General features: G+C 26.9%; 1 protein-coding gene and 2 non-coding genes across 4 annotated transcripts in view; 1 reads left to right on the top strand and 2 right to left on the bottom strand.

Moving 5' to 3' along the window:
- Positions 1–1,867, bottom strand: part of LOC112597549 (fibroblast growth factor receptor homolog 1-like) — a 32,815-nt gene extending 30,948 nt beyond the window's left edge. For both annotated transcript variants that reach the window (XM_025343639.1, XM_025343640.1), the window contains exon 1: positions 1,440–1,867. The gene's annotated coding sequence lies outside the window, so the exon portion shown is untranslated. The remainder of the gene's footprint in view (positions 1–1,439) is intronic.
- Positions 1,868–8,833: 6,966 nt separating this feature from the next.
- Trnar-acg lies at positions 8,834–8,906 on the top strand. Its single transcript has one exon. It is a non-coding gene; the product is annotated as a tRNA-Arg (tRNA).
- A 3,675-nt stretch (positions 8,907–12,581) lies between these two features.
- Trnar-acg lies at positions 12,582–12,654 on the bottom strand. Its single transcript has one exon. It is a non-coding gene; the product is annotated as a tRNA-Arg (tRNA).
- Between the last annotated feature and the right edge of the window lie 3,452 nt (positions 12,655–16,106).

Genomic DNA, 16,106 nt, shown 5'->3' with positions numbered 1-16,106 from the left:
ATGATCACGGCGAGAAATTTATGAATAATTTACATGGACATGTAGGTATATTAATATGATAGATATGAGCTATGATCAACATGGGGAAACCGAGGAGACGGTGTTTAAATGTGTTACAATTTATGGCGGTGGCCACTATATTATTATGTACGTATATATAGTGGTGTTCAAGAGAGTAGGAGAAAACGACTGGCTAATGAATTATTTTGAGCCCTGATTTTTATTTATACGTGGCACTCGTTTGCAGAGTCTATATCATTTCCAGCACCTAATTAAACTGGAGATTTATAATATTTTTTCCAGCAGTATATACATATATAAGTGTATTATAACTACTGTGAAACAATTAAATCTTATCACGAGTTATAGATTTATTATTTTAAATCAGCACCCAGTTAACACCATAACGGTATCGACTTTTTAAAATCTAAAAAAAAACTCAATAATTTAATACTAGCTGACATCAATTACAAGTAGACCAATTATTAACCTGTAAATGTATTTTATATAAACACGAAGAAAAAAATTTATAAATATGTATAATAATGTAGGTATTAGGTATATCTATAAATATTTTTTATGATATAACAATTGACTGTGAATAAAAATCTATTAAATGTTGCCTACAAGGACCTTTATTTAGAAAAAATTTAATTTAAAATTTAAGATAAAAAGAAAATCTAATTTTACAACATACTCGTACATTTATTGCATATAGGTATACAGAATAAGACTAAAATTGTTGTTACAACCATGAATTTAATCGAATTCCAATCTTCGGAGTATAGATACCTACTACATTTAAGGGTTTATAATAAAAATTCTATCTTTGCTACAACGTGTTATTGTTTACACCGTGCAATGTGTTTTCTTACGCAGGGTTGACATGGTCCACATTTTGGACGTTTCAAGAAAAACAGATGGTACCAACGATCGACCCCGCATGTGTCCTCCGATCGAAAAACATCGCGCGATGATTTGCGCTTAAATGCACTTATACAGTGCTATGTATGTATAGATACATGATAATATATATTACTATAGTCTACAGGGACCTATTTATATGCATTATAATATATTTCAACCCAACATCGCCAATGTTAAAACCGCTTATATCGTACTTAACATTTCAGTTGAAAAATGGTTAGCCTAAAAAATAGCAATAATCACCTCATATTAAATAAACTCTAATTTTTTATAGCCGATTTTCGTTATGTGGCGATTATGGTTAAGTAAATCAAAAAGTAAACAATAATTATTAGACCAGTAAATTTTCAAACGTCTGCAGTACAAGTGTAACACACATGCAGGATATTTTGCAGAATCCCACAGGACGAACTATGTATTATATAACAATTTAATGCAGTTGTATACACAACAACAAAATAATAAAAAAAATAAAAATAAGAAGCGAAATGTGTGTGAGCATAAAATCTTACTTGGCGAGCTGATGAAATGTGATCTAGTTTGTTATTATGTATATAATAACGCGCGTGTATGTGTGGTAGAAAATAAAACGCCGGTCGTCAGATGAATTCGCGGGACTCGACGAAATCCATGGTCGAAACGCGTATATTATTAGACCGGTGCGATATAATACGTATATTTTATGCAAGTGAGTTAAATACGCGATTTTTCAATGTATAAAATAATTTGTATCGAGACAAAACGATTGATGAACACGCACTGTTCGATTTCGATCGATTTTTTTTTTTTCAAACGACAAAAGTACAAAAAAAATATTTATAATACGGAAATCGCGGGCGAGAAAAGTCACTGATGCGAAACACACGAGCGGTACGGTCGTCGGGTGGACTGTGTCTGTTGTGTGGCACACGGCGATAATAATATAAACACACTGTGGCGGCGGCGGCGGCATAAGTACTATTCTTGTGTTGCGCGCCGCCGCGCTATATTATCCTTTGGCCGGAGTCGGGGAACGCGCCGCTGCCATTGGCCCGCCACGCCAGGGTAAACGGTCGCCCTCCACTCCTGTTGCCGTCGGCACCGCAGACGCCGGTCGTGCGTTCAAACTGAATAAAAATAATAAAATATACGTATACATTTATATCTATATCTATGATTGTACGCCTAAGTCGGTGATGAGCGCTTCCAACGGACATTTTGAATAAATGTACATACATTTTATAACAATAAAGACGTTAGAAGAAAATTTCTGGAAAAAAATGCATACAATTTTCTGAAATATTTTAATAAATTTTAGTACCTATCGTGCACATAAAATAAATACGGTTTACTTGTATGTCATTTTATTAGATATATTTTTAAATTTAGAAAATCTGTATATGTATATAAGTTATACTTCAAAAAATTACACGCTTAATGGTTATTAATGTTTAAATTTCTCAAATATTTAATTTTTTTAATTCACCTTACTCATTACACTCAATATACATATTCAATTATTTTGAATACAATTAATAATTATATTATTTATACTATATACATAAAGTCTCCAATTATCAATCTTGTAAAGTCGTGTACTTATATTCTTGTATAATAAATAGTATTATTTCAAACATTGGGAAAGTTTAGTTTTCCAAAACGTACGGAACCATATTTATGGGATGGAAATTCATGGTATGCAAGTCATAGAGAGGAACACATTTCAAGTTGGACCATTAAAGATTAAATTTTTAATGTCTTCAAAATAAAATGTCATTCATAAGTGAAATACATAATGAAATGATATAAAATTGTAAAAAATGAGAGTGGAACTAGCTAGGTACCTTTATTATTCTAATAAAACATAAAACTGATATTTTAATAACTCTGATGGAAATGTTTAATCTGCTATTATAATGTTCAGCAGTATTTTAAATGAAAATCAATGTTGTCATAGTTGGCTAAGTTTCTATAATAATTCATGCATCATATACTTATGAATTACATTTTCTGGTGTCTATAGTGCTCGAAAATAATATAATTTTAAAGTGACTTACTAAATAGCAAGCATAAGCTTATATTTGGGGAAAAACGCGGAGTAGGTAGGTAATAATCTACTTGCTGCAGGTATGATATTATACCGTATAGCCACAGGTGGCAGATAAATATAATAAAGATCTTAAATGTATTTAAATAACTAGTTATTTTAGATATATGATTAAGTTTTATTGACTATTAAATATATACAAACAATAATACTTATAAAATAGTTGAAAGAAGTTTTACAGAAGTAGGTGGCTGTATCGTAGTCATATGAAGTTCAGTAATATATGAAAAGTGTTGCTATGTCTATATAATATGTGCAATGAATACTAAAATTCTTATATACGAGTACCTACATGATGTGTTATTGGAGAATGGAGATAGGCCTTACAGTTAATCGTGTGTGAATTTATTATTAATGTATCGGCCAGCAGTTAATCATATTATATTTGTACGGAATGTAGAATTGATACCTATATACAGATATATAAATATATGTGCCATGTAACATTATTATTGTTACTTAAACTATATAATACGATTAAAGATGTATTCAAATTGTATAAGAATTATATATATATTTTGAAATAATAATAATTGTATAAAATAAGTGAAACATAAAAATTGATTTCATGTCCAGATTATAATTCTAAAAAATAATACTTGCGTTTATATATTCGTGCAAAATTTTCCAAGATGTGGCTGGAATTGAAAATGTTTTTTTTAATTTTTAATTTTGCATACCACTATAAATGCAATAAGAGATGACGGCCCTTCGGATTGCATTTTTTTCGAATTATTGCAGCAAAGCTTTTTTCTTACAATCACATACATTATTCGTGGTATGCGTTCATTTACACCCACTCATCATTAAACGTAATACTGTTGTATTTTCCTTATACCATTATGGTTTAACAAATCCGCGGCAAAAGAACGATTTTCTATTAATTTTCTTTTACTTCAATAGTTTAATGCTATAAACTCGTATGTATAGGTACACAAATCGAATAATCATAATGATCCGCGTAAAGTAGCCTGTAGGTATATATAGTTCCACGCCCGATCTCACTGTTTATTGACACTTAAAGTACGATATTATTTAATTTTTAAATTATAATATAGTACAATCTTGCAAAACATACTGGTTAAAAATGCTCACTATGTAATAAAAGGCCCCTCCATAACATTTTTATCTAGATATATCCATATGCGTGTTACGAACTTCTCATGATTGTAATACGTATGCAATAGTAGTATGATTTTCTTTGACTAAGATGATTTAATCTGATTTATTTAAAAGTCATAAATCGATAAAGACGTCTACATATTTTAATGAACCGGGAATGCTGTAAAATGTTTATATAAGTGATAATTTTATTATTTTAAAGTATTATATAAACATACTTAATAGTACAGATAATTCAATTTATTCATTTTCTTAAAATCATATACACAATTTTAGATTTGTAAATAATCATCTGAAATTATGAACTTTCAATTATCATTTATTAGTGAGTATAATAATATAAAGTTAACATTTTACATAGTCATTAATCAATTTAATTATATGATTAACATATTTACTACAATATAGTACACCTATATAATAATAATCTGCATGACCATAATATCATAAAAATCATATTAAATTACACCTAAAATAATAAAAGATTTGTTTGTTTATTTCGTTATCAGTTAATATTATGTTTTAACTTTATTTTGTTTATTAATACCTATTTTATTTTATCATAATAATTATTCTTAACAGGAATATAAATACACTATAAAGAACGAGTTTTATAAAAAAAATATATGATAAATTTACATCTAAATGTCTAAAAATCTATTTCCAAATATACGAAATGAATACAATGACAATAAATTAAATTGTTCATAAATAAAGCGATTTTTAAGATACTGAATAAATTATAATCTATAGTCCTAATTAAATGACATAAAATGTGAAATTTTCATTTTTCATAATACTATAATGTTAAAATCAGGAGACGTTATTTAGGAATATTAACGCCCCACTCGGTCAACGGGCCGTATAAATAGAATGTATAGTATAGTGTATAATGTAATATAGTGGATCAAATATTATTTTTAAGTTTACGCAAAAACATAGTATATATATATGATAATTAAATATATTTCAACTCAAAGATATAAATATATTTTAATTAACCGAGAAAGTACAACGCATTAATTTCTACGTATAATAAACGTATACTTTTAATCTGCTAAATAAATTAAAAATGTGTCAAATATTTATAGGACAAATCATTATTCTTGTAGTACTGCCAGTTTAGTAAATGCATAAAAACTACCAAAGTGTATTACACATAGGCTCAATTAATACGTAGATATATATCATATTTATTAAGTTTAATGGCATATAATATAATATTTTATTATAATCTAGTTTGAATTACGTAAATGGTTTGTTATAGAACGTCAGTTTTAATTTTTTATTTAACACATTCAAATTTAAAATTATAGATTGATAGATGTTTTTTTAAATTGTTAATTTGTTCCTATATTCTTCCAATATATTTAATATATACTTATAAACCCAAAATGAAGCATTATGATGCCTACAATCTACATATCTAATAAGAATATGTATCATCGCGTATGATATATAAATAATTGGAAGATAAATAATCAGATGTTCGACAGAAAAAGGAATATCGGTGTGAAATGTAGTATTAAAATTATCAAAAAAAAATGACACGGCGCTATGATGAATAATAATAATATGTATAAAGGTATAACACATACATTTATCCAGAGCTGCCTAGAACACAGTTGTTATCAACCACCACTTGGTATAATAAACATAAACTCGTAAATAATTTGTTTTATGTTCATTTGTTTATTATAAATAAAACATATGTTCTAGTTTTATGTACTCAAAAGTGTCATTATAACGTAGAAAATTAAAAAGTATCTATATTGAGTAACCACCTAATGATTTATTTTATTTTAATAGCTTTTTTTTTTTTTTTATTATTATTGGAAATTGGAACTTGGAGTGTATATTTTTTATGATATTTTAAATTATCTACGCAACCACTAATTTCGTTTATATTTAACTATAAATTATTTATTTTTATGTTATGATTTCACTAATAAGGTGATTTATATTTAAATTTATTACTTACGACCATTATTAATTCAAATTAATTTTAAAATATCGGCATAATAAAACACGAAATGTAAATTAAACTAAACTATCTTACACATATTTATAGAATACATTATGATAATTTAAATTTAATGTACCTATCTACAACCATTTATATAATATAATATTTAATTTCTACGTGACTGACACATTTAAAACTATAGCTAATTATAATATGCGTAATGGTTATTCTTTATATTTTCTATATACAACGGAAAAAAACGTTTTGAAATTAAGAAGATTTTTTTTAGAAACACGATGCTATAGTATTTTATGCTATTTACTGTTCTGGGGTTGAAAATAACGACCGTATACTATATATACCTACACTATTTAGCATGTATTTTTTTTCAGTTGTTTTTTTCTGCGTTAATTTATACATACGTTGTAGTTACGTGTGTGTTATTTTTCTGCACCGTTGCGATGCGCATCATAGGATAATAGTACGTATAATATGTATACAGGTTAGATACGTATTGCGTTTCTGACACGTGTTTAAGATAAAATGTCAAAGAAACGGTTTCAATGCGGCAACGACGACGACTGTTTGACATCATATAGATATACAATACTACCGGAATCAAGATGTCCGGAAACTCTGTTGAGACCTTAAGCCAAATTAGCACGTGCCCCCGCGATGAGCTTCTGCCTATACGGCCGGATGACACACAATCCCGACGCACGGTAAACAAGATAATATTATACTACGATGTTGGTACAAGTATATGGTAAGGGGAAACAGATTTAGGGCACATATGTATAAAGGTGCATATTTACTAGGATATAGGTATAGTATATATTATATACAAGCCGATAGATTCCCATCTGAACGATACGTAAAGGTGCTCGAGGGGATGTAAAAAAAAATATGTCTTTAATTACGATTACATGTGTAAGTTCTACAGAGATGAGCTGTCGAGAATCGACGCATAGTCATTGGCCGTCCATTCACGTGTACTCCAAATGGTCGCAACTGTAACAATAATAATAATATTCGACGGTAGGAACCGTTGTCATACCATATATGTATATACGTTTTTATGGGTTTCTGTGGGATCAAAATGTTGTTCTAATGATGTGCTCTTACTACAGCTCTTACTGCATACACACATATATATTATATACATGAATATTATATTATGTGTGGTGACTCCAGTCCCGCGGACATTTGATGACCTACACATGTAGCACACACGCAGCAGCTCATCGTATCGTCGTCTATATTCATATACTATTACTATAATATATATAAGGTCTATAAAATGTTATGTGATCCGAAACGTCATTGTTAGCTATTTGAGTTTTTCTTAAATTTAAACTATAACAAAAAAAAAAATATCCTAACCGTTTATGACTTATACTCGGCTTCAGTTTACTTTTTTGTGTAGTATGTTTCAAATGTAACGTTTCCAAACGTTCCTGACATTTATACTCCAGGATGGACGTCATTAAATACTGCAATATAATATTTTATTAAATATCCAAATGTATTTGCATTAAATAAAACTCACCATATGTCGATATAAACTTATACTTAATTATCTGTTTTACAAAAACAGTAAAAATGTCCAAAAAATTGCATGTTACGTTTTTGAAATATTTTTAATAACACATATATTATAATTTATAAATGTATAATTGATTATTAATTAGATATATTATTAGGTACTTATCATGATATACTTTATTGTTTAAATAAAAATATTAACATAACTTATAACTTATAAGTATTTGCCTAATAATACTTGCCTATTTTCTTTAATAATAATTAAAAATAAAATCGTCAAGTATAAATGTATTTAGGTATCTACCTGACAGAAAACCAAAAGGTAATGTATATATATTTTAAATAATGTTCTGTCTTCTTAGAAATGTATTATCTTTGATAGATCAAAGTATTTCAAATACCTATGTTTTGAATGATTTTACATTTTCAAACTGATTAATATTAATATTTAACAAACGACATAAATAAAAACTGGTACACAAAATACTGTTTTGTTCAAAATCTATACGACAATTTAAAAAACGTATGTATGTTAACATTATAATTATAATATCTGGTATTATGTTCATGATCTGATACATGCATTAAATGTTAATGTTTATATAAAACTACTACTTACCTACTAGGTAGTATAAATAGGTTCATAAATTCATAATAATATAAGGAGTAGATATCTACCTACATAATCTCAAGTCCCAAAAAATTAAAATACTATCTTAGTTACTTATTTTAAAGTTATAATTTTTTAAGCATTATCTACCTAGTTTAGATAAACATTTAACCTAAAATAGAAACTATAACATTTACTTTTTTTATATTACTAAATCGCTGCACACATTAAATTAAAAAATTGTTAAATACATTTTTAAAATAAAAGTTGTCTTAATAAAGATATATAACTATGATGATTTATAAATATCTAAAAATCATTTTTGGTTGGAAAATTATGTTATTTAGAATACCTATCAAAAAAAAAAAAAAATTAAAAAATATTCATTTATTAACATTAATTTAATATTTTTAATGACAAATAAACTTATTATTATAAAATGAATATGAAATATTAACACCACAATATTGATAATGATTCTTTTTAGGATTATTATAAAATTATAAACATAATATTTATCCTATAATAATAATAATAGAAAATGTAATATGATGTAATTTACCAAAAATCAATATACGGCCTTGTGGCGCAACGGATAACGCGTCTGACTACGGATCAGAAGATTCCAGGTTCGAATCCTGGCAAGGTCGGTCAAATTTTGATAATTTTTTTTTATTTTTTTTCATTCAAAACAATTATTAATAATTAAAATATTTACATTGTATGAATGATAAGTTTAATTTAAACTGTTAACTAATTTATCCACAATTAAAGTATTATGGTTTTTATTTTATTTTTTATTTATTATTTATTTAGGTCATTAATCAGTTAACTATGTATTATAATCTATTATATTTCCAATTTCAAGAAAAATCAAACTAATTCAATTCTAAAAATTTAAAAAATATTTAAAAAAATTAAATATATACATAAATGTGTAAAAACAATATTAGGTACATAAAAACTTAACCTAATACAATGCAATCGAAAATTAAATAAACACCTAAAAGAAAAATATAAATTGATAATAAAAAACCGTACCAAGTACACATCTATGTATATTACCCAGGAAGAAGTAATGCTTATGATTTTTCCTCACATACAAGTGATTCGACTTAAAGAAAAATAAACCACCTTTCCGTAATAAAATTCAATATTAAACTTAAAAATATGCTATTATAATGTGACTTACCTAGCTATAATAATATAAGAACAATGAACATAATATAATATTTAATTTATAAATATTCCACTATTTATTCATTTTCCATACACAAAATCACAGGGTGTATTACATCTGTAAGTTTAATGAAATGACCGACCACTAAACGCTCGAATTGAACTTTTATTATTTACGCGTTTAAAACGACACCGTCAAAAGTTTACAGCCAACCAAACAGAGGTACCAACGTCTCAAACGTCGTTATCACTGGTTTCGCTTACTAGAATTTTCTAACTGTGGTATTCTAAAGTCCTGTATCCGACCTAGGAAATTCACTTCAATCGATTTTTAGCTACCTAGGGTATTCACATCACCGAGTTTTACCGATCTAGGGTATTCACATACAGCGAGTTTCGCCGGCGCTAGTAAATAAATAATAATGATAATAATATCAATATTATCACTGAACAATATATTGTTGAAAATTTGTAGAAACTGTTGAAAGAACACTGAATAATAATAAAAAAAAATGCAACTATTGCAATTCCAAATTTGCTCGTTTCTAGCAATGTTTGTTTGCATAAGACTCGCGAAAATCACGCGGGCAATGGATTGTTTCCGTTTTTATAATATCGTAACAAGTAGGGATACACATTACCATCATCTAGTCAGATTACTGATACGGTTTTAACTTTTAGAATTCAATACTTCATACCGTAGGGATACAGTAGACAGCCCAGCTGATTGAGTATCGTTTCTATATTGTCTTACTAAGACAATAGTAACCATGGTATAATTTTTTTTTACCATAACAAAATAAATAAAAAATAATTTTATTTTAGAACTAAATTATTATTTAAAATTTAAAATTGATTTTTAACTATAGTTAATTACTTTTAAACCTATATTAGGTAGCTAGAACCTTTTACAGGCGATTCAATTTAAATGTTTAAAACCACACCAATCCCTAAATCAAAGATCTTGCGTCAGCAAATATACCTGGTAACCCCAGGAAAAGATTAAAAAGGCGGTGGTGTCGGGACCTACTAATCTAAAAACTTTAAATTGTTATATAATACTATTGTAAACCGGTCTATTGTAAACTCGGCCCGTGTTTTTTTCAGATAAAAATAATTTAGGTGTAAACTCGGCCCGAATAAAATTCTACAGTTAATTTTCTTATAATATTTTTGAGAACCATTTGGCATTACCCAGAGAACACCACGAGGAGGCGATTCTCATTATCCTCCAAAAATTATTTTCATTTTCAGATTATAATTATTCATAGTATAAAATTGGTTGTATAAATTTAAATGTCTTTAAGTGTGTATTTGTAAGTGTAAAAAATGTAAAAATATAAGTAAAACTGTTGTGTAAAATATTAGTAAAAAATTTTAGTATAATAATGTAAGTATAAATCTATTTTTTTAAGTAAAAATCCATGTGTTTAACATATTCACTCACTGATATTTCTTTATTTTTATATTTTCTAAGAGTTCTCTTTTTTTTTTTAGTTTTTGTATTTTGATATTGAAATGGTGCATCTAGGCTGTTGATTTTAATGTACGTTTCTGTTTGTAGTTCTTTTAATTTTGCAGTAACGGCATATATATTGGGGTGAGTAGAATTGAAACTTATACTTTAACTTAAATATTATCGGGCCGAGATTACACCCGACCTTTTTTATTACCTGAAATTTCCGGGCCGAGTTTACAATTTACCTAATTTATAGCCTACAATTTTTGGGGCTGAGTTTACAACAAAATTGATTATCACGGGCCCAGTTTACATTTGCCCTGTAAACCTAGATATTTATGTACATTAGTAACTGTCAAAGTGCCTTTACTGAAAGGTTTCTTAAATCTGTGTTTCTCTCAAGCCATTATTCTTACATCACTTTTACTCATTGTTCTATTCTGTAACAGATTGTAAATTATATAATAAAAAAAAAAAAATATATATTATTTTTCAACAATAGTGTTCTATTGCATGTCCGCATGTATGTTTTTTATTAATTAACTACTAGATTATTATATTGTATGTAACTATAATTTATAAAAACAATGAAACTAAATTAAAAAATTAAATCAAAAATTATATTATTGTTATGGGTAAATGGCTTAAAACTATAAAAATAAAATATTCAACATGGTGAATTGAAATTAAATAAATACATTTTTTTTCTTATTTGTCTAATACAAGTAATACCCAATATCACAGAATAATATATTCTGTGCTACCTAATACCATTGATTTTAGAATATTCTGAAATCAACGCTGATACCTATTACACTGACAGAAACGCAGATTAGTTATATCCAGTGGTGCAACTAGGGGGGGGGTGCTAAAGATCCTTTTGCATTCCTTATTTTTTTCATGCCGAACTATTTATTGAAAATTGCTATTACAATTCCTGTTAGCTCTGTTACTTGCGAACGAAGTTAGCTTCGGCTTACTTGTTTTCACATCGAAAATAATGATAATATGTTTATATATTAAGTAAATTCAACACAATCTTGTTTTCGTTTTAAACTTTTCCAAAAATACTTCTACGAAGTTTTCAACTGCGCGGATTGGCATTTTCATTAAAACACTGTCATAGAATATTAGAATCATTACGTTTAAATTGTATTAACTTATACTCGTATACGTAGGTACCAGAAATTGAATAAATATTAAGTAACCAAGTGTTTTGTTAATAAGAAATTTCATTTTTTATCTGTCGTTTCTTGTATATTATATCCATGGTGTATGTGCGGTTTAGAATATTAGGCGTGATCTTGCGGAGGTAACAACTAACAATTGAAAATATCAAGACCAAAACTCGTCTAGGCAATAATTTTATATCAAATCTATCTGTCTAGGCTATTACTATTAAGAAATGTATGCTGGTATAATGCTATTTGTATAATACTATAATACCTGCAGAGCGGCTGGGCCTTTATCCATGATCGCCAGGATCGATTTTTTACACCAGTCAGCCCCTGGAAACTACTCGTATAGCCATCATATTTATATCATAAAACAAGTTTTCAGAAAATCAGTGAGACCTCACAGATTGGACCCCCTCCCTCCATTATTGTGAGTTGTGAACACGTGGCTTGCATGAAAACGGTGTGACATGTAATTATTCAAAATGAAAATATAAAAAACATGTAATCATCGACCCTGCCAGGATTCGAACCTGGAATCTTCTGATCCGTAGTCAGACGCGTTATCCGTTGCGCCACAGGGCCAGGTATTTAAACACTATCTACCTAGATATATTAGAATATATCAAATTTCTATTATAAATACAAAATTATTATTTATTTTGCTTAAGTTTATCATTAATATTATTCATATAATTTAAAGTCATAATATACAATTTACTTACTCTATAAATATTAAATATGTATCTACATATTAACGTAATACATGCCTATAGTACGTATATGTATGTTTGTTTTATGATGAAAATATGTGTACATTATCGTAATGATATCAAAATATAATAAAATATTAAAACATGTTATTATAATGCATAATATTATAGTCCCCATGGACCATACATTATTATTATTAGTTATTAAATACCTAGTAGCTGTGGACATGAAAAATATAAAACTCTTAATTTGAAGAAGCAGTAAACTTACTATATAACTATGGACTATACTTGGTTAAACCATGTAGATTTTATACAGTATCTTATAACCACTTAACGTTATTATACCTATTAAAATGAGTTTTACTAATTTCCATATAAAAAATAACTTTAAAATCGTTAATTAAAAAACAGTAACTTTATGTACCTATAACGATAACGATATTGTATATATATATATACATACCTATCCATATAAATAATGACGTTTGCATCCTGCAAAACACCTATTATTGGCACGGTCGAAGTCAAAACTGATTTTTAATGGTGTATAACGAGGTGTATATAAGTAGGTATCGTTTATTTTTATTCGTTATTATTCAACACGATACGTAAACACAATACAATCATATTATTTATTGATATTTTTATTTGCATATTACCATCGTAAGTATCCGTTGTATACTGATCGTTTTTATAAAACAACATTTGGCACGAAAAAACTCGAATGGTTAATAACTGCGTTTAAAGTGGTAATGTAGTGGTATAAACATATATATATATATATATATATATATTACACAGATTAATCCTGCAGCCCATTTTATCAACCTACATTTAAAAACGACCAAAACAAAAATACATAAATCGACAGTGAAGAATTTATAGTTAAATAAACAACGGTAAAAATAAATGTTTTAAATTTTGTTTTGTTCGTGTATTATATGTATTCTTGGAAACATCGAGGTGACGAAATAAATATCCGGCATACATGCCATTAATATTATATAGGTGCATAGAAAAGTAATATACCGATATTATAACGTATGTACATCGTGTATACTATATATTAAACGAACAGCTGTCACAATTTAAGAACCTTCTTTATGTACTACGTAGACATATAATATAATATAGGTATAACATATAACTGCAGTTATACAAACTTTTTAAATACATAGATAACATTTTTATAACAAAAACGAAACGATTTTTATTGTTAATATATAAATAATTTTTTTTTACTAGTTTGATATTAATCAGTAATCACTGAGAATAAAAATCTAATTTTACTCCAAATATTTTTCACATTATACTTACCATTATTCAGGTTTTTACAAATATTCAGTTTTAAAATTTTTTTTTTTCTGAAATTTTACCTGAACGTATTGTTGAACCTTTCATAGTTTTGTGGATTAAGTTATCGTTGATGAATCGATTGTCCGTGTAATATCTTTAGAGAGTTCACTGATTCTGATAACTTTCTATGTTCCTAGTCAAACGACATTTATTTAACTATGAGTAACGAGTTCTCTCTCTACTAGTGGTTGCTGGTGGCTGGTGGGCAAACTGTAAAACCTGGCGGCTCGTCGACCAAATTTTAGACACTACTATAATTATTATTATAAATCGTATAATAAATAAATATGATTTGAAGATAATAACATGTAGGATTTTTTTAAACTTTTATACATTTTTATCGTACTCTAGACAAATTATTGCATCTCGTCAAGTTCAATAATTATTGATGTTGCTGTTGTTATTAGTTATAAATAGTGATAATTTATTGTAATTATTAAAAAAAAAAAAAAAAATGAAACTTCTATATTGGTTGCATATGTTTGATGTAAACAATGATTTATGTGTTCTTAACAATAGATAATAATAATAGTAATAATACTAATTTCGAAAAAGCTATAGTTGAAAGATACGAATACACCATAAAAAGTTCAGATTCACGCAGCATAATATTAATTTTGATAGGTCACTAATGAAAATATTTTACAGATCTATCAATTATTATAGCCATTATACTTTTACTGCAAGGTTATATTAATAGAAGGTAATAATAATATTAGGTATGACGCAAATTTATATTGAATAGTTTTAGTTCACGTTTTATGCTTAATTTTATGCAATTATATTTTGTTACATAAATTTTTTCTTTTTTCTTTTGTTATAAAACAAACGTATAGGGTCTTTTATGGCATTACCGGAACAATATAATTAAACGCAATAATAAAAAATTAACCTGGAAAAAACTATAGTAGGTACCTATTTACTATACAATCAAATAATTAAGTTACATCGATAGAATAAAAGTATTTTATTAGATTATATTAAAACTGCACTTTTTTCATTTATATATGTGGATGTAAAACCTTGAATTTTATGCTTGTAAAAACATTCTAACAATTAATATTTACCTATAGTAATTTATTGAAAACAAAAAACGACATGAGAATATCTAATGTTAACCATTTGAATATAATAAATAATATTTACATATAGCCATCCTGTCATCCAACAAGTGAGTACGTGAAAAACGCTAAATTATAAATAATTTAATAACAAAAATGTATATTTATATTTAACAGTTGTAGTCAAGATATTAAAATCTGTAGTCAATGTATTCTTGCATATCTATCCCAAAATAAAACTATAGATTTACTATCAAACTATACCATAGAATAAGGCAATACTAGAACAGTTAAAATTAAATTAAATTTTTTAATAAGTTATGTTCGAAAAATAAGTTTATAGAATACAAACAATAGGTAAATATAATTTCTTTTCGTAAAAAATCGAGATATTTCTATTAAAAAAATAAATAATTTTAAATGAATGTTTATTTGAAATGTCTATTACCCGTGAAGTGTTTATTTATAAAACGTATAACTATTACTATTATAATTTGTGCCATATCAGAGGTATCGCGAAAAATAACCTAAGAAATTTAATTCTTAAAAAATCCTTAAAAATAACTATGGAAAAAATAACCCCATGTGAGATTTTACAAAATTAAAAAAAAAGTAGGTGAATGTAGACAATAATTAATATTTAATTATTATAATAGTGTTTATTTCTGTCATATTATATTATTGGTTATTGTTATTAAATTTCGAGTTGATATGTTATTACATATGGTAAAATTGTTATGTTCTCAGTCTACTCCCCACAAATTAAATTTGGATTCAATGATAAATTATTGTATACAATAAAAACGATTCAGACCGGTGAATTTTATGACTTGTTAAATGATAATATGTCAAATATTATAAATTAATAAAGAAAATTCTAATGAAAACCTCAAATATAAAAATA

Source organism: Melanaphis sacchari, unplaced genomic scaffold (genome assembly GCF_002803265.2).
Source record: "Melanaphis sacchari strain LSU unplaced genomic scaffold, SCAv2.0 Contig42_pilon_pilon, whole genome shotgun sequence".
In the NCBI taxonomy this organism is placed as follows: Eukaryota; Metazoa; Arthropoda; class Insecta; order Hemiptera; family Aphididae; genus Melanaphis; species Melanaphis sacchari.
Note: the sequence above shows the minus strand (reverse complement) of the source record. Positions and strands in the feature narration are given on the sequence as shown.